We start from the raw sequence: 19,657 nt of genomic DNA, 5'->3' as shown, positions 1-19,657 counted from the left end.
AATAAATGAGGCAAATGAAGAATAAGAAGGTACAAAAGTAGGAGCTTTGCAGACCCAGCTGTAACACTAGAGCTAAATTATCCAGTTAGTCAAATGCTAATAAAGCTAAAAAGTGGGAAGTGCTATCTATATTTCTCCATTTGTAATTATATTTATGTTATTTGTCATTTAAGACTAAGGGCGTGTTTTTTTATGCTGTGCATTATCTGGGCAAAACTGAAGAATCTTGCATATAGTAAAGTTTGGAAGGACTTTGATTTATACTTGAACAAGAAGAAAAAAGCTGACTATCATTGTTATTATTTGCTATATTGCTCATTTATATTATGTCCAGACTATATTGTTTTGTTATCTTTACTCTCACATACCTCCAAAATGAATCTTTTTTCCTTTCATTTGGAAAGGATAAATACCCTGTCGAACTTCAAGAAAAATTCTTAATGACTAATGTAAATATATTTTGGGAAGACATTACGTTGATGGATTTGTGCCATATGGCTTACTGGTGTGCTATTAGTGAGTGAAGAATTTACTAGCAATACCTCTGTAAACCTTTCTGAAACACGGAGAGGCATTTATTATCATACAGATCAAAACAAAAGAAGGTTACCACTTGCAGTCTGCAAGTGCATGTGTTCATGTATATCAGTAGGTTACATTATCTCAAGATTTCATGATGGTAATTTTTGTGCTTTTTTTCTGGTTATAGAATAGATAGGGCAGATGAGGATTTGGAGTCCTTTATCTAACACTTAGTGATCCATTTCTCAGGCCCTTATAATTAAGTAAATCCAAGCTATATGTAATGTCCAATGAAATTTGGACAAGCAGCAAAGGATACTTCAGCTTCAGAAACAGAAGAGTAATTACTAATAATTGTTCAAAATGGTTTGCAAATGCTTTCTTTTTTTGTACGACAAGAAAGTAGTTCTTTTATTTGTTAAACATGCACTACCAAACTTCATGTGTGTCATAAAGTAGTTTATCTTTTCTTCTGGCTATCTTGTTATGTTTTATCAGACACAGAAAGGTGTGCTGCTTCCTGTTTTTTTGCAACTTAAACTATTAAAAGCAAGGAACACCCTGCACTCTCCTTGTAATGGTAAAATTTCCCCTTGAGATATGATGAGACACTGAGGTATTGACTCCTTTCCCCCTTAAAGACCTGTGCAATCCTTTACAGTTCCTTGACACAGAAAGGTATCTGAAGGCCTTTTTTCTCTTTAAATAGGTGGAATAGTGTCAGAGGGCATGTACAGAAGGAGTAGGTGAATAATGTGGTTTGTTGGGGTTTTGGTTTTTTTAAAAAAAATCCTTTTCTTACCAGATTCCTTTTGCAATTCTTAATGAACTGCTGTGGGGGGGCTAAATCAGGAAAGCAAGGGACCCCAAGAGACTACCTGGGTCAGGTCTAAAGGGACCAGAAAGTATAACATGGAATAGTTAATCTATTTCTTTGTCACTCAAAGACCCATGTATCACCTTGTTCCTTCTTGCTGTACCCTCACCAACACCACTTGCTTCCCACATGAGTACTACCCCAGGACAACAGTAAAAGTAGGATCCATTTAACAGTTTTGGGATGGTTAGAAACATACAGAATTTCTGTGAGAATTATTGATGCCTGTGTAAGTAGACACAATATCCCTTCCCTTTCTCTTGATGTAACACTTAGGGATTTGCATCAGTTTGAACCTTCTTCAAAACTGATCTTTGTTTCCAGATTTTTAAGAAGTTTGTTACCAAGTGACAATTTTAGTATTACATTTCTTATTTATTTATTATTATACATAATTAGAACTGAGGGGTGGATAGATGAAAATAAAAAATAAAAACAAACTTTCAAATGTAAACAGAGGGGGCTGATATTGAATATAGGAGACTAATATATTTGATTCAGAAAAATAATCTATTTCAGACTCATTGCCTTATATTGGCAGTTTATTTTTGTTATTTAATTTTCAGATTATTTGCTCTGCTTTTGATCTAGTTTAACTGCTGACATAAATTCACCTAAAGAGAGTATCATAGTGTTGACATAAAAAAAATAATATTGATAAAGTTAATATGAACACAGTTTTTACAGAATTGATGATTGATAACTGTAGCCAACATGATAATCACAAGCATGAGATGGACAGCTAAGTAGAAACATCTCAAAGGAGCCAATAAAATAAAAATACCCAACCTGTGAAATATCAACTGGTGTAAAATGGTGTACATGCCTTCAATGATATTTTTTGTCTGTTCTTGCATTTAACTGCAAATGTACAATCAGTTTCACTTCATTTCTGTGTAATCAGTTAGATAGGCATGGCTTTTTATGTTGCTGGAAACACTCTTGAGTAGCAGTAGGAGGGCATGTATCCTAGTAATAATGAACTGGTTTAAAAAGACAGAAATTAACCCTTTTTCTTGTTAAAAATGAAAACTATATCTTACAGGGGTTTTTTATTTCATTTGTTTTAACATGATGTTTAAAATAATTTCAAGCAAGAGTGCTGTACCAAGCAGATTGCAAAACATCCTGGCCACAAACGTTTCAAAACATGACTTAGTGACTATGGTGGGATGACCTTGGTTGGGTGCCAGGTGCCCACCAAGCTGCTCTATCACTCACCTCCTTAGCAGAAGGGGGGGTGGTGGGGGGGTGGTGGGGAGAAAATAAAACAGAATAAACTCCCAACATTGTCGGTCAAAGTAAAGGCAGTTTAATGAAGCACTAGCAAAAGTCATGTGCATGGAAACAAAGGAAAAAATGCTGTTATTCTCTACTTCCCATCAGCAGGTGATGTTCGCCCACTTCCCGGGAAGCAGGGCTTCAGTGCATGTAGCGGTTGCTCTGGAAGACAAATGTGGTAAATAACGAATGCCCCCTCTTCCTCATCCTTTCTCTTAGCTTTTATGTCTGAGCAGACATCATATGGTATGGAATATCCCCCTGGTCACTTTGGGTCAGCTGTCCTGGCTGTGTCCCCTCCCAAGACCTTGCCCACCCTCAGCCTTCTGGTGAGAGGTGGGGAATGTTGCAGAGAGAGCCTGGGTGCTGTGCGAGCCCTGCTCAGCAGCAGCCAAACCCCTGGTGTGTTATCTCCACCTTTCCAGCTACCGATGCAAGCACAGCGCTGTGGGGGCTGCTGTGTAGCTCAGCCAGACCCAATACAGTGATTACTCCAGCTAATACAGCTTTATACTAAGCAATGCACAGAAATTAGTATTTTAAAATAACTTCAAAAGAAACCTGAAAAACTAAACTTTCACCAAAAAGATCATGGGGGCAGCTATCTTTGAGTATGTGGAATTGCATGGAAAATACTGATGGAATTCTACCTTTGTGGAGCTTGTTGTAAGAAAAAAGAATCATTTTTTTAAAAAAAAATTGGGTTTAGGTGCCTACAGAAGATACAGAAAACCATTTTTCTTTTTACTTTTCTCTCTCTTTCTGCTGAGTGGAGGGGAGTGAGTGAGCGGTTGAGTGGGAGCCTAGCTGTTAGCCTTGGCTAGCCCACCAAGACCATTTCAATTGTTAACCAAAACTGTAGGCTGTTATAGACATATGAAATACATCCACTGCCCCTAAAACTTTGCAATGCAGAAGAAAATCAGTTTCAACAAAGACACTAGAGCTTCAGGAAGCCTGTTCTCCATTTCTGGGTCATGGGCAACAGTCTACTTCTGTATTAGCTAAAAAAAAAAGTCAGCTTTTGTAAATCTTAGACATTAATTACTCATGTAGTCAGTATCTCATTTTAGCTCCTTTGTTCACTGCTGCTTTTTCATTCCTACAACCCATGAGAAATGTGTTCTATTGAAGGGAATTGTAATTGCTTACATGTATATAAATACAATAATTGAGGAGCACAAACTTTGTCTTTATTGGCAAGTACAAAAGGTTTGACTAAACTGGCCTACCTGAGATATTTATAAGCAGAAAGACAAATTTTAGAATGTGAAGACCTGTGTGCAAGTCGTATTAAAAAAAAAAATAATGCATTTTCTCTGTTTATAAAATAATTGATTCACTGTCTGTGAGTGTGATTTTCAATGGTACTCTGTGGAGATCTCTACTGTGTTTGTCTGGGTGAAAACTGATATGTGTGTCAATTCGTTTTCATTTTCTTTTCAGAGTTAATTAGGAAGTATTAAGTACAGAGGAGGGCAGGGGGTAAAGAATTTTATTAGGCATATGCCAAACAGTTCTGCAGCTATTCTAATTAGATTTAACTTCCAAAGGCATATAAAAAGGAACCATCAGAGGGAGTTATTAGAAGAACTGTGCTAAACAATTTAAGTCATTTGGAACCTGAAGAAATAAAGTGCATATTCTGTTTTGCCTCATTCTATTTCTGAAGAAAAGTTGACCAAATTTTGTGGAGACTGAGGAGAGATTTCTTATTTAATTTTTAGCAGACAAAATCTTTGAGATTGATAAAAGCTTACTGTCCAGTATTGGGTGTGCTTTCTTAATTCCAAGTTGTCTTGGAAAAAGTGGTTTTGAAGTTAACACCTACGTGACGTGACGCTGCAAAAGAACAAGCAGAAAAGGACAAACTAAACACAAACTCTCTACTGTGCCTTGAAGAGTGCAGAAACTCGGCTAGACTTGACCATTAGCAGTATTTGGACCAGTATACAAGATGTTTTGCAGAAGTACTGAACAAGGCACCCGCCAATTCAGTCCCTGGTTATTGCAACATTATGAATGGCAGGCGCTTGATGAAGACTGACAGAAGTATTAGATTTTTGCCAAATGTAACCAAGTGGATGCAATTATATTATATGTTTATTAACAAACAAGATAATTTTGAAAGACCACCTGTCCTGGCAGCAGGGAGAGAGGGAAGAGAACAGCTGCCTTGAGCTATTGCCAGCTGTCTCCCCATTTTAATGCTCAGATCCAGAGTCAAATGGCTGTGCAGAGCCCTAGCAGATTTGCAGAGCAACCTGCTTAGGACAGACTACTCTCAAAGTAACTTTTGTCTCACCTCAGGGCTTCCTCTTAGGAATCATTTCATGGGCCATGATGGTCAAAAGAATTGAAGCCTCATCAAATTCTGAACATCCTATAGCACTGGGATGGCAGATATACATGAAGCTATAACCCTATACTGAGACAGTAAGACAGAAGACTTGCTTCAGTTTGACCAAGCCATGACCAGAGAAAAGCAAGGTGATGCAAGGCAAGGCAAGGGAAAAGCACATGCTACTGTATGAAAAAGAAGAAAGTAGAGGGTAAGGCCTCAGTATCATAGTTTCTCCAAAGGTAAATTTATTTAACAACGTCGAATCCAGATTTGTTTTAGAATATGCAGGTGTCATGGTTTCATTCCACAAGCAGCCTCACAGAGCATGCTATTCTCATATCTAGCAGTCATACTATAATTGTGATTTCCAAGATATCAAGGTCTATAAATAATATCTAAGAAAAGAATAAAGAAAAAGCAGTGTAAAAGGTCATATATTATCCTACTAGTCCTGTGATCCTTTTTCATTGTCTATTGTGATGAGCAGCACATAAGAAGTAGTTAAGACTATCTGAAAAGGTCAAAGGCCGGTCTAGCCTTCTATCTAACCTGAGACTGTGGCATGCACTTTGTAGAACAGATAGCCAGAAATATAAACCCTCAGCTTCCAAAAAGACTTTTCTTCCATGACTTTTTTTGAACATTTTGCTTTTCAGGGAGTTCCACAGATTTTTATATCTTGTATAAAAATACACAATGTAAACCTGCTGCCTAATCCTTTACTCATCTGCCTCAGCTCTCTAGTAAAACTATGTAAAAAACATGTGTAGTCCATCTTTTTAATGCTGTCTTTGATTTTAGAAACCTGTATCTTATGGTCTTTCCGTTTTCTCTTTCCCAAGAAGAAGAGTGATGGTCTTTTAATGTCTCCTGACAGAACAACTTTTTCACATCATTGATCATTTTCTTTGCTTTCTTTCTTTTTTAGTTCTATTACATGATCTTTGAGATGAGAGGATGAGATCTGCATAAAGTGCTAAAGACGGGGGGGGGGGTGGGGGGGTGGGGTGGGGGGTGGGGCACGGGTGAGGGCTTTCCACAGTGGCATAATGGAATTGTCTGGTTTGTTCTGTATTTCTTTCTTAATAACTCCTCAAGTTCAGTTTGACTTTTTGAGCGCTGTTGTTCATATAGCTAATATTTTCAGAAAACAATCTGCAATGACTCCAACATCTTTGGACTCACTGCAGTCTATGGATAACTGAGATTATTTTCCCTATGTGAACAACAGACATTGCATTTTATTTGCTACTTTACTGTCCTTGCCCTTTCTTCTGATCTCTCAACAAACTCATAGTTCAAATGAAAATATAAATAAACAACTTCCGTCTACATAGGACTTGTACTGTTGTATCCATCTTAAATTAGTCATTGGTTTTTATTCTTGAGTAGAAGACCAGCCTAAAGGCAACCTCCTGTATCTTTCCAATGGTGCTTCTGGTTTTGGGTTTTTTTTTTTTTGTGTGTGTGTTTGGGGGGGTTGTTTTGTGTTGTTGGTTTTTTTCCTAATCAATTCCCTACACCTGTGGTAGGTCTCCTGCTCTCAGCTGTACTCAGTTTTCTCTCAATAATGAACATGTTGCCTGTGTGTTCAACACAGAGCAGTCTCAGTGCATACACTGAGCCTTTGCCCTTCCTATTTTCAAAAAGTCAGAAGATTGAGATCAGCTGTGCACTAGTTAATCAACAGCTTACCTTTTAGGCACTGCACACTGGCTATGTGGTCCATTCTGAAATGGGATTTTGGGTGGCTGGTCTACAGTTTACATTCATGCTTCCAACACAGGTTTTCCATGATCTGATGTATCATTTAAGTGTTATGTGGTAGAACAAACAGAACTTTCTGCTCTAAAATTATCTTCTTGACTGCAGCAAGGTCTACACAAGAGTCATCTTTCTGGAATTCTGCAAGGAACAAAATATCAGAAATACAAACATGAAATTATCAGTTCTGACAATGACTTGAGAGTTAAGAAGTTCACTATTATTCTTTAAAAACTGTTCTCTCTCAAGCTGACATTCTTTAAAAGTATCTGTGTGCTGCAGTACAGGTGCATAATTTTAGATTCATAGCATAGTTTTAAAATTCTTTTTTTTGTGCACAAATCATCTTCTGAGGGCGGAAAACTGAGGCAGAACTAGGAAAACACAACTGTGTGTACCTTTAGTAGACATGAAATAGCATTGTATAGGAATGAAGAACACTTTCACTTACCTTTGTCTTAGGTTTGACCATTGCTATAATTAAATGCCAAGAAGTGGAACTTTATTTTCTGTCAGCAGCATCTGTCTCCTTGGCAAATTCCTCAGACAATTATATTGGCAGCTTTGGAGTAGCCTCTAGGTCTGTCATGTAGCTACCCTTGTCCTTGCAATGCTGTTTTATAGTGATTCAATTTGTTTCTGAATAATGTCTGCAATTTTTATGCGATTAAGCTCCAACACAAATCACTTATGAGATCTCTAAGCCAATCTTTTTATGGCAATATGCAGTACTTATTAACTGTCGACATTCCCCTACCAAGCATTTATTATAATAAATAAGAATTGCAATACAAATTGTTCCTTTGCCAGCCTGGAAATATTCCAGCCTTTACATTGAGACAATCCTTTGTGAATATTCCTAGTTTCTACTTAGAGTTACACAGACATTTTTTCAGATTGTTGCACTCAAGTTTAAGCCATTATAGTCTTATTTCCTATCAGTTAATCTGTGCAATTAAAATCCCATGCAACATGCTTGATGTTACGTGAAACCAGACAACTCCGTGTAACCGGTTACATAATAGTTCGCTTTTGTATCCAGCATCAACATATTCTTGGAGATTAACCACTGAAAAGATGTCTGCAAAGATCTTGCAGCCCAGATTAAAAACGGGATGTTCACTGGTGCTAAATATGCAAAGCTCAATTTTGTACTCATTTGAGAAACTCTCATTTAAATATTAAAGCAAATTATAAGTTATTTCCTTGTGTTCATGCATAGCAATATATTTTATAAATAAAGAATAGACATGAAAGATCTAGAGTCTTACACAAAAATTTCTTGACAAACAGGATTAGAGTTCTATAAGATCACAGGACTAAGATAATTTTAAATCCCTATCTGCTACTGTACTCAACAGGTTGATTTGAAACACTTTTGGTTCTTTTAGTAAATACATTCCCAATAAAAAGAATACTTCACATGGAATATTACCACATTTAAAAAAAAAATATTTCTCCATGTAAATTAGGAAGGAGCCCTTTGTCAGCTTCAAATAATTTGATATCTCATCAAAATGCTCACTCACTGAGATCATGGAGAATTACATAATTTAATTCTCTTAGAATTTGTATCAAACAACTTCTGCATACTTTTATATATAAAAAATTACAAATAGTTATTCAGACTATAGAATATTTTTATTTTTTAAAAAAATAAGTATTAAATAAAAATCCATAATTCATAAATCATTTTTTTCCACATCAAATATACTGATGAAGTTATATTTTGTTGAAACACAGGCCACTATTTTCCATACATTAAAACATTTTTTTTAACTAAAGAGTACCTATTTTTCTATCATTAGTGCTGTTTGTATTAAGGCTCTTAAAAATAAGTTATGCATCATGTGTAAAAAGAAATCAAGCAATTTTAAAAATTGTATGGTTTATAAAAGGCAGAAGGATAACAACAGTGTAAGACCTCAAGTATAATCTGTTAGTTGCAATGTTAAAAAAGATAAATTTGTTAATTGACTGATTAGCTTGAATGGTATGCAAAAGCAAAAATTAAGGATGTCGTAGCAGAAAAATATATAAGATGTTTACAGTTTTATTTTTGTATTACAGAGTGTTGAAGTAATCATTTAAAATCAAAATAAGAGTACTCTATCAAGTAATAGAATAAAGTATACTAAACGTATCATGGAGAATACACCTTGTGAGTAATGCTTACAAACATTTAGGTGAAGTAGATGATCTTTGGGGATAGGCACAGAGATGCCTTTTACTTCCACAAGTTAAGATGCATGACGTATTTGCCTCACTCTTCGTAAGTGTGCTGAGTTTATGGTGATACATGGTAATATTTTTAAGGTATTTAAGTTGTTACAATATTAAACTGCTTTTGACAATAAAGCTATTATTATTATCATTATAATTATTTTTACCATTATTATGATTATTATCCAATTTTGAATATGTGATCGAAGGAATGAGAAAAATAATTGTCTCAATTGCCACAATCAATTGGTCACCAGTAACCTAGATCATATTTTAGGACTTGCAAATTTAAGCGTCCCAAATTCAGCCTCAGAACAAAATTTAAAAGTTGGGTTTTGTAATGGATCAGTAGTTGGAAATCAATACATTCTTCCTTAAATGCATTGCTGCATTGATTTGTGATAGGAAAGCTTAAGACTGAAATATTTAAAAATCAACTAGTTAGTGTCTAGATCCAATGCCAATGCGTTATTAGGGGTTGAATGCTGACTTGGATCTCAGTTGAGTTATTGTTATCTCTGCATCCTACTGCAGCTTCTTTCCCCACCCTCACTCTATCCAGTAAGAGTAATTTGCACTGCTGGATTGCTGTGCCAACAGAGAGACCCTAAGATTGTGCACTTTGGATACGAGCCTCTGACTTTCTTCTTACCCACATCTTTGTCTTCCCCCACCCTGAGTGCAACCCAGACTGTTGAGCAGGAGAGCATTTTTCACCTAATGGGATTTCTGTATTAAAAAACCCCAACAAACAAAACAAACCACAAACCAAAACACTGAAAACATTCAAGGCGTTGAAAACATTTTTGATAGTAGCATTTGCTTACCTGCGACACCTCCTGAAATGTTCAGATAAGACAACAAAATCCAGGGTGATTTAGCTGGAGTACTAAACAGGTGTATAAGAATTTCACACATGCTTGCTGTTTGTTACTTGGTTAGGCTGCCTTTTAGGTCTTTCAGATTAGTCTTCAAATATTGGAAAAAGAAAAACAAATGCATAGTTTTCAAAATGTGCAGCAAGAAAACAGTGAGTATCAGCTTAGATGGTGAGAAAAAAAAGATAATTTTTTTATCCTCACTGCCCACCCCCAACCCCACTCCCCAAATGATTGAAATCTGCAAGGTAACCATGTGCTTGACCCACTTTATCAAATTCTATCTGAATACAGAATTTCTCTGTCACAAACTAGAACAGTTTTCAGTAATAAGAGATCTGGTTATTACTATTTTTGAGGTTATGCTGGTGTTGTGTAGAGCAAAAGGCTAACAGCTTGTAACACTGTTTGAAAACATTGCTTGCAGATGGCATCCCTTGCAAATTACCATTGCATCAGTATGTAATACTCTTAAAGTTCTCCACACTGTTAAAATTATTGAGTAGTTTTGCTGTGATAAATCAAACAGATCAAAAAGAAGTACAGTTTGAAAAATATTTGGACTACATATCAATAAATGAAGACAAAAAAATTAATTCATAGAAATGTGTCTGCGTAAGTAGAGAGCTAAACAAGCTGCATATAATATGGGGAGAGGGAAAGAAACAGGGGAAGAGACAGAAAAAAACCAGACAAAATATTCCTCAAATATTCCATAGTTTCAGAAAGATATATTCATAAACAACCAACAGCCAACCAATCTGTCTTTCAAGTGACTAGGAACATATCGTTTCCAATTCCTCTTTCTTAATGTGAAGAAAAAATATTCTGTTACATGCTTTAACTGTGAAAAATGTATTTTTGTTATTGGTTGTGGTGGTAGAGTACTTCTAATTTGATGGGAAAAAAACCCCATGTTTTTCTGTTTCCAGTTCATCATTTGTGTTTCTGACTTAAGATTTGATTTGCTAAAGATTTGTGTATGTTGCATATGGTTTTGCTATATCTTGCTCATAAGCTTCATAAAAGAAGTGAAGAATTACATAGATACTTACCAACATGTAAATGAAACAGAGGAGAGTATATAGAATTTAAATGTGGGGATAAGAAACAAGCCCTTGTGTGCTCATACTCCCAGTAATCACATTAGCAACAGCTTGGGTTTAGAAAGTGCTTTATGTTAAAAGATATAAAGGACTACCTTTGTAATGCACTAAGACAAAATAAAATGAAAGGACTGTAGAGAATTGCCATGGCATGCATGATGTCAGACTGTTTTCCCAAATGGGGATTTAATACCCCGATTTTCCTCATGCACCCAGAAGTAACAATCACAATTCTCTGTTCAGTCAGACAACCTTTTACTTACTTACATAAGTATTTTTCTTTGATTTCATAGACTGTCACAGTTCATGTTTCTGGTCCATGAAAAGGGTATTGGGTTACCAGTCCTTGCTTTTTTCATAATGTATGCAATCTATGTACATCCCTGAAAAAAGTAGCTGTCTTAAGCATTTAAATACAAAGTTTTTAAAAGTGTATGTCTAAAGAAAAAAAGCCCTGTAATCATTCCTGTTATCATTCTCATTTTTGTTCCCACAGCTGAGGTACTAAGGGCCCAGGTCTCAAGAGTGTTTGAATACATGCTTCAGTATTTTTCTTTATCACAACCAAACCAGAAATGAAGCTCTCAGTTATTTGGCTCAGACTTCCATTCAAATATTGCTCCATAGGATCTAAAATCCAAACATAAGAATTTCATTTTTTACTCCAGTGAGTAAACCTTGGTGCTGATGACTGTCTCTACTGAAAGCTTAGTCTTTGGGATAGCTATAGGTCAGATTGCCTGTTCTCCGAGTCACTTTGTTCTCCCTGCCTGCAGTTCCCACACCTGTAACACGTGGCCTGGGACAGGCCTGCAGGTCACCTGTAAGGTTATGAGCTCTCTGCGTATGGCAAGTCCTCAGCATCACAGAGAGTGCAATCCAGCCTAGGCTTTCCAGCTTACTGTCTTTCTGTAACCTTATAGCTACCTTTAACTGTAGATATGTTATTATGTGTTTAAATCCATATTTGTGCCCTGATTTACTGCTCAGAATCACGGAATACTGCAGGCTGGAAGAAATCTCTGAAGATCACCTAGTTTCCTCATGGTATGAACTACCCTAAATTTAAGCAGAGACTCATTACAGTGTGCAAACTCTTTGGTTTAGGGCACGGGCAGCTCAGAAAAGTGCAGTAGAAGTTTTGTCTTTATACAGCACAGGCAGACGTGAGAGGCACTGGAGCTCCTATATGCTACCTGAGACAGCTACCAGCTGCAGACCTCAAAGTACAGCTGTTTGCCAGTACTTTTGTCACTGCCAGTGCCTGTCTTAGTGAAAACTGCTCTCCTGACCCACCGCTCCACGTCTGCTTCAAGTACCTCTAAAGGAGTGGGGCAGAGTACAAAGGAAGGGAGACAACCTTATTGCACATTCACAGATGCCAAGTGCCTGTCCCAGATGTGAGAATATTTTGCAGGTTTTTACCCAGACTAAGACACATAAACTATCTATATTTTAAACTGACCCACCTGACTTTGCTCGTGAAATGTTATATGTTATTGGACTCATGGGAAGAAACTGAAAGTCAAACCTAGTGACTGTCCTTCCTTATTTAGGTACAATAGTGCCAAACTAAAGCCCAGAAGTCAAGTGGTGTCTTATATTCCAAGTACCTTGGAATATCTGATTTTTCACTCTTCTGAAATGATTGTTTCAAACTTTAATTAGAATCCAAGATGCTGGCCTGCATAAGGAGGAATGTTGCCAACAGGTCAAAGGAGGTGATCCTCCTCCTTACTCAGCTCTGGTGAGGCCAAATGTGGAACACTGTGTCCAGTTCTGGGCTCCCCACTACAAGAGAGACATGGAGATACTCGAGAGAACCCAAAGAAGGGCCACTAACATGACAAAGGGACTAGAGCATGTCTCCTACGAGGAAAGGCTGAGAGAGCTGGGACTGTGCAGGCTGCAGGAGGCTCGGGGTGAATCTCACCAATGTATATTAAAACCTAAAGGGAGGGTGCAAAGAGGATAGAGCCAGGCTCTTTTCGGTGGTACCCAGCGACAGGACCTGAGGCAACGGGTCTAAACTGAAACACAGGAGGTTCCCTCTGAACATCAGGAAACACTGGTTTTACTGTGAGGGTGACTGAGAACTGGCACAAGTTGCCCAGAGGGGTTGTGGAGTCTCCCTCTTTGGATAAGATTAATTACCTTCCAACCTCAACCATTCTGTGATTCTGAGAGTACTGTGGTACTAGCTAATTTGGGACATAATTCTAAACATTGACTCTGTTTAAGTGTCACACCTCCAACATGTAATTTGTTTGGTTGGTTTTGAATTAGTCTTCCTTCAGTAAGATTTTAAATAAAGAAAACTAGCATAGAGTATATGACTCTCACAGTTTGTTCCTTGGGCCCATCACTGGTGCTCATCTTGGTTTTTTTGGTTACGGATTTGTTGCATTTTTTGTGTTTTGTTTTGTTTGTTTGGTTTTTTTTTTTTTGTTTTTGGTTTTGTTTTGTTTTTTATCTTTTACTTTGGCTGGCTCACAAGTCAATTTTTATTCATTTCTATTTTCTCTGAGCCTTTCAAATGGCACAATATGTGAGCAGTATTCACCTTCACCATCTTGAACATCTTTCCTTCCAGTTGTGAGTGAGACTCTGTGTCTTCTATGCAGGGAAAACTGAACTCACACTGTAAGCCATCCAGCATACATGCAAGGAATATGCATAAACTTTCCATCAACACACATCCTATAAGGTAATAAGAACAGCAAGTCTTTTCAGGACTTTTCAATTTGCCAGGATGGTGAAACAGGTAATATGTACCTTCCTATTTGCTGCAAGGCAGTAATGTATTTTCCTCTGCAATGAAGTGTTTCTTGGGGAGAAAGTAGCACTGAGAGCTTTCATAAGATTCCCATTGGAACCGCTTGTTTTCTCTTCACAAGTTTTGAATAGCCGCCTAATTTGGAGTCTGGCTTTCAAAAAGTTCAGATCGTGCACAGTAATAAGGGAAAAAAAAAAGGAAATGAAGAAATATTTTTTTTAATGCTGTGTGATGTTGCTAATGAATAATTTATTATTTTCTTTGACAGTTCTTAATTTTGGTGCAATATTCTTCACCACTTCTTCTGCACTTGCCCAGCTTTTGTGCCAAATTCTGATCTCCTTACAGTATTTTCACAGGGACCCAAACTCCTTATTTATGCTGAAAGATATGAGATGAGAAAAATAGAAACAAAACCTGCCATGGCTGATTTGCTTTCTCTTTGCTGCGTTAACTTCACGTTTAGTGATCCTACAGAGGAGAAACTGCTGTTTGTTTCTATAGACTTCTTGTAAATCAGTTTTCATGACTCTTATGATCATCACTCTTTCCTTTTTTCTTCTACATTTAGCAAAGTGCTGCCATGCTTTTGTGTGCATGATCTACACAAAAAATAATGGTGTAGCTTTTCTGGATTTTTCTTTTATGCCACCTGTTGCTTTGTATTTTGTTTTAATTGCTTAATCAGAATTATCTTCATTCTTTTCCATCTGATTTTAGCACCCAGATGTTGCTTACTAAGTAACATCATTTCATAAAGTCATTAACCTGATTTCCTAATATAAAAGTTTCTGGATCATTCTGGGTTTAGTGGTGGACTTGGCAGTGCTATGCCAATGGTTGGACTCCATAATTTTTATACGTCCTTTCCAACCTAAAAAATTTCTTTGATTCTATGTATGAATATATCTGTTTTTTCATTATTTTTTGACTTGATTGACACACTGTTTATTTGGGTTTGGGGTTTTTTGGGGGGGTGGGGGATGGGGGGGGTGGGGTTTGGTGCTTTTTTTCTTTTCCCCAGCTGTATTTAACAGACAATCTAAAATATAGACTGAGACCTTATGTTATGTCAGTTGAGGGAAAAGGCACAGTGGGAGTTCATATCTTGTCTGACATCAATTAGGATGTCTAAATGTAGATGCGTATTTATGGAAGTCTCCGTATATTCAAGATGCATAAATTATTGTCATAGTCCATGGAAATATACTCCATACATTAAATTATACATAAACAACAATTCACTTATTCTCAAACTAGATACTTAAAGCACAGGTAGGCAGACACCTTTAGTTGCTGTCCTTGTCTTGAACTGAATCCTGTCTCCAAGAATCCACAGTTGTAAGTGCTGAAACCATAGGAAATTTGATTGTTGCCACAACACAAAATCCCTACAGAGATGAGATTTAATTAATTTTGTGCTTCAGGAGTGCTCATTGTAACTTCCTGACATGGGTGATCAAGAAGCTGAAGAGATAAGATGCTCTGCTGGACCTGATACTTCCAAATGAGGAAGAACTGGTCTGAGATGTGAAGGCTGGGAGCAGCCTTGGCTGCTGTGACCATGAGATGGTGGAGTTCTGGGGAGAAGATAGCAAAGAGAAGGATCATAACCTTGGACTGGAGGAGAGCATAATTTGGCCTGTTCAGGACTCTGCTTGCCAAAGGTGGCAGGAGGCCTGCATGGGTGAACAATGACTTTCTGAAAAAAGCTTCAATATGAAAAGAGGTGGAGTAAGGACAAGTGGCCCGGGAGAAATATAGAAGCTTTGTCCAAGCATGCAGGTTGGGGTCAGAAGAACTAAAGCCCACCTGAACTGAATCTGTCGAGATGTGAAGGGCAACAAGGAGGGCTTCTACAGATGAACCAGCAGCCAAAGGAAGACCGGGAAAGATGTTGGCCTGCTGCTGAATGGTGCAGGGAACCTGGGGACAAAGGACATGTATGGATTTATGAAGGTGAAATCATGCCTGATCAAACTGATAGTTTGTTGTAACAAAACAGCTAGGGTAAATGCGGAGAATGCAGTGAGTGTTGTTTATCCTGACTTTAGCAAGACTTTTCACAATGTTTCCCATAGCCTCCTCATAGATGAACCGATGCAATACAGGCCATATAAGTGATTGCATGAAGCAGACTGAAAACAAACTGAACTGCTGGTCTCAAACAGTTGTGATGAGCAACAGTCTAGCTGGAGGCCAATCAGTAGTGGTATATCTCAGAGATTAACATCAGGGTCAATACTGCTTAACATTTTCATTAATTACCGGAGGAAAAGATGTCATAAAACTGGGAGAAGTAGTTAACAGATCAGAAAGTTGTTCTGTCATTCAGAAGGACCTTGACAGGCTGGAGAAATGGGCTGACGTGAATCTCAGCAAGTTCAGAGAAAGTGTATGCCAAATCCTGCACCTGGGTAGGAATAACCCAATGCACCAGTACAGGGTGATAGCTGACTGGCTGGAAAGCAGCTTTGTGGAAGAGGACCTAGAAATCCAAGAGGGCAAGATGAACATCAGCCAGCAGTGCACCCCCACAGCAAAGGCGGGCAGCAGTCTTCTGGGCTTCATTAGGCAGAGCGTTCACAGCAGGTAGAAGGAGATGATTCTGCCCATCTACACAGGACTGTTGAGACCATACCTCGAGTGTTTTGTCAAATGCTGAGCTCCTCCCAACAAGAGAGACATGGACATACTGGAGCAAGGTCAATGAAAGGCAAAGAAGATACTAAAGGACTGGAGTATGTGTTGTACGAGGAGAGGCTGAAAGACCTGAGACTGTTCAGCCTGGAGAAAAGAAGTCTCAAAGGGTTTTTTATTAATTTGTATAAATATGTGATGAGAGGAGCAAAGAAGACAGAGCCAGACTCATCTCAGTGGTGACCACTAAAAGAAAAGGAGGCAATGGGCACAAATTAGTATTATATTTAAACATATTTATTATGAGGGTGGTAAAATAGTAGAACAGGTTGCCCAGAGAGATTGTGGAATCTCTGTCTTTGGAGATATTCAAAACATGGCTGTACACAGCACTGGGCAACCAGCTCTAGATGACTCTGCTGTAAACAAGGGTTTGGACTAGAAGATGTCCAAAACTGCCTTCCAACTTCAGCCATTCTGTGACTTTGATTCTGCATTTGGTGTTGACTTCAGGTTCTTGGGGTTTGGGGCAGAAATTCAGGGTGTTGTGTATGTTAATTCACCACAGTATCAATTTCAATAAGCAGCTACTGTTTCAGGAGAAATGTGTAGAAAGTTTGATTTTGGCTTAACTAAAATGAGAATGTTAGACTAAATCCATAAATGTCAACTGAACGTAAAATAGAAGATTAAATTGGCATGCTTGAGGACACTTAGGGCATTTCTCTGTTCACTATATTGAAGGTGTTCCATCAGTGAAACATACTTCAGTGCAAAAAATTACTAACATTCTAGAAGTAAGAAATCTAGTGAGAATTCCAGATTATTCCCATGAGTTTCCTGACTCCGGTTTTCAAAAACATGATTTTTTGTCTCACATGTAATAGAGGAATAAGTACACTACCTTTGCTATCTTATAAAACATTTGGGGAAAAAACACCTCTTACTGTTTATCTTCACATCTTCTACTATATTGAGGTATCAGTTTCTCATAAGGGCTCTCTAACTACATCAGTTACACCAAAATGATGTATGAAATTTGTCATATATGACCAATGCTCTAAATGACAGTCACCTCAAATATATTATCTGTCATCCAGCCTGTACTAATCTCATGTAGTACCTTCAACAGACACCAAAAAAAAGAACAGATGATGGTCAGTAATGTTGCCATGTTCCTTCCATTCTCATGTATCCATTCCTTGATTTTTTTTCTACCTCCGTGATCATTTTACTTTGAGAGTTTTATTAGTTTTATTATTAATTTCGTTATGAACTTTGTCATGTTACCTCCCACAGGCCTTTTAATAGTTTCTTTTATATGAAGAGATATTTTTTTTTTAATTACTATATTTAATGATTCTAAGTTCTAGTCCTATTAAGGAAACTAATTCCATGCAAGCAGATGAGCTTATTTTGGTTTGGGCAAATGCCAAACCCTTTCTGTGAGAAGCTGTTATATCAGACTTCTCAGCAAGAAAGGAGCAAGGAAATTAGTGTGTGGCTGAATTTAAGATGAAAATTAGCTATTTTGAAAAACAAATCATTGGTAAATACAACAAGGAATTATGACTAAATTTACAGGCAGCACAGATGGTTTTTGATGACACTATCTCAAGGGGAAAAATTTATTTTTTATGTTAAAACATCAACTTTATAGGTTTGGGATTATTTGGCAGAATATAACACTCCTCTATGTATGCAGTCAGTGTATCTGCAAACTGATGGTTGGATGTTTTTGATAATCTGGAAGATACTTCAAGTACGTACTGTGTTTTCAGATTAATTGCATTTGCTTTTCTTAACAAAGCAGGTTAGCATGAAAGCTCTGTGTCAGTACTGAAGGGCAGCAGTTTCCAATCTCAGGCTAAAACAGTTAAGTGCATCCACCTTTAATCCTGGGTCTGAAAGCTTCAGTGTCAATTTTTGTGTATGTATGATTGTAAAGGGAGAAAAAAAAGAAAAATCCAACCACCTTGATTTCACAAATGCCAGTTACAATATGATCCACTTCCTTCACACTCTTTCCTGTTTCCCACTTCCTGTTCTTCCTTCCAATAAAAGTCTTCTCAGAGCATTCTTTCATTGTGCAATTTTAAAGTATATTGGCTACTCAGATGATATAAATCTCTTTTCAGACAAATAGATTTTTTTGCCTAAAGAGCAATCTAAACATCTCAAAGAGTCTTACATGGAAAGTACAGACATTGAGATTGTTACTTCACAAAGTAACCTTGCTTTTCTTTTTCACTGTGGTTTCAAATATGAAATCAATAGAACACCTTATGTTCGTATCTCTGTATATGAGCTAGAATTGGAGTGTAGGTGTTATGCTAGCATGAGATGTTTCCAGCATGTCAGTTAGGTATTGAAGATCAGATGTAACATTCAACTTCTTTCCTTGCATCTCCCTTTCTTTGTTTGACCACAGAATTGCCAAAAACCTAATTAATGTCCAGGTGATCTTACCTTCATGCTTCAGTGTAAATATAGAAGGACTGCATTTTTCCTGCCTACAATTGCAGTTAAAACTAAGGGATTTTCTCTTGCAGTTAAAAATTTCTTATTTTATTATGCTTGACTGCTTGGCTCATAACTGGTTTTGGTTTTATCATCTTTAGACAACTAAAATAGAATGACATAATAACACCTTATTGAGAACACAAATCAAAACTGGTTGACTGCTGCTCAATAATACAGGCTATTCAATTTATTAACCTTTATGAGTTATACATGAATCTTTAGAACAGCAACAACAAAATAATGCTTATTAACATATTAGGAACTCCAGACAATGTGACAGGATTATATACTACAAGGACATTGTTTACTATAATACTAGTCTCCTGTTAAAAGAAATAGTCATGAAACCAATCATATTCCATGAATGAAAAATAATTATTTATTATGATGACTGGTTTTGAAATATCCTTTGATTAAAACTAGTAGGCCGGTCCTGCAGAACCATAGCTCTTCTATATAAGGGTGGTATCCTAGATTTGTACATGTAATTCCGTATTTCCATGGATTAGTCCCATTTTATATGAACCATGTATTATTTTCAAACACTGTAGGATATATTAATGCTTCAAATGATATATCTAAATTATATTAATTGTTTTTCACATAATAAATACATCCAAAATAAAACAGAAAGTATTATCAAATGCTGGAGTAAAATGTGGAAAACCTTTTTAATTTTATTTCTTGATCTTCATCTTCAGTTCTTTTGGTTAGTAACCTCTG

The sequence above is a fragment of the Falco biarmicus genome, chromosome 5 (genome assembly GCF_023638135.1).
Source record: "Falco biarmicus isolate bFalBia1 chromosome 5, bFalBia1.pri, whole genome shotgun sequence".
Taxonomy (NCBI): domain Eukaryota; kingdom Metazoa; phylum Chordata; class Aves; order Falconiformes; family Falconidae; genus Falco; species Falco biarmicus.
This window is presented reverse-complemented; position numbering follows the sequence as displayed.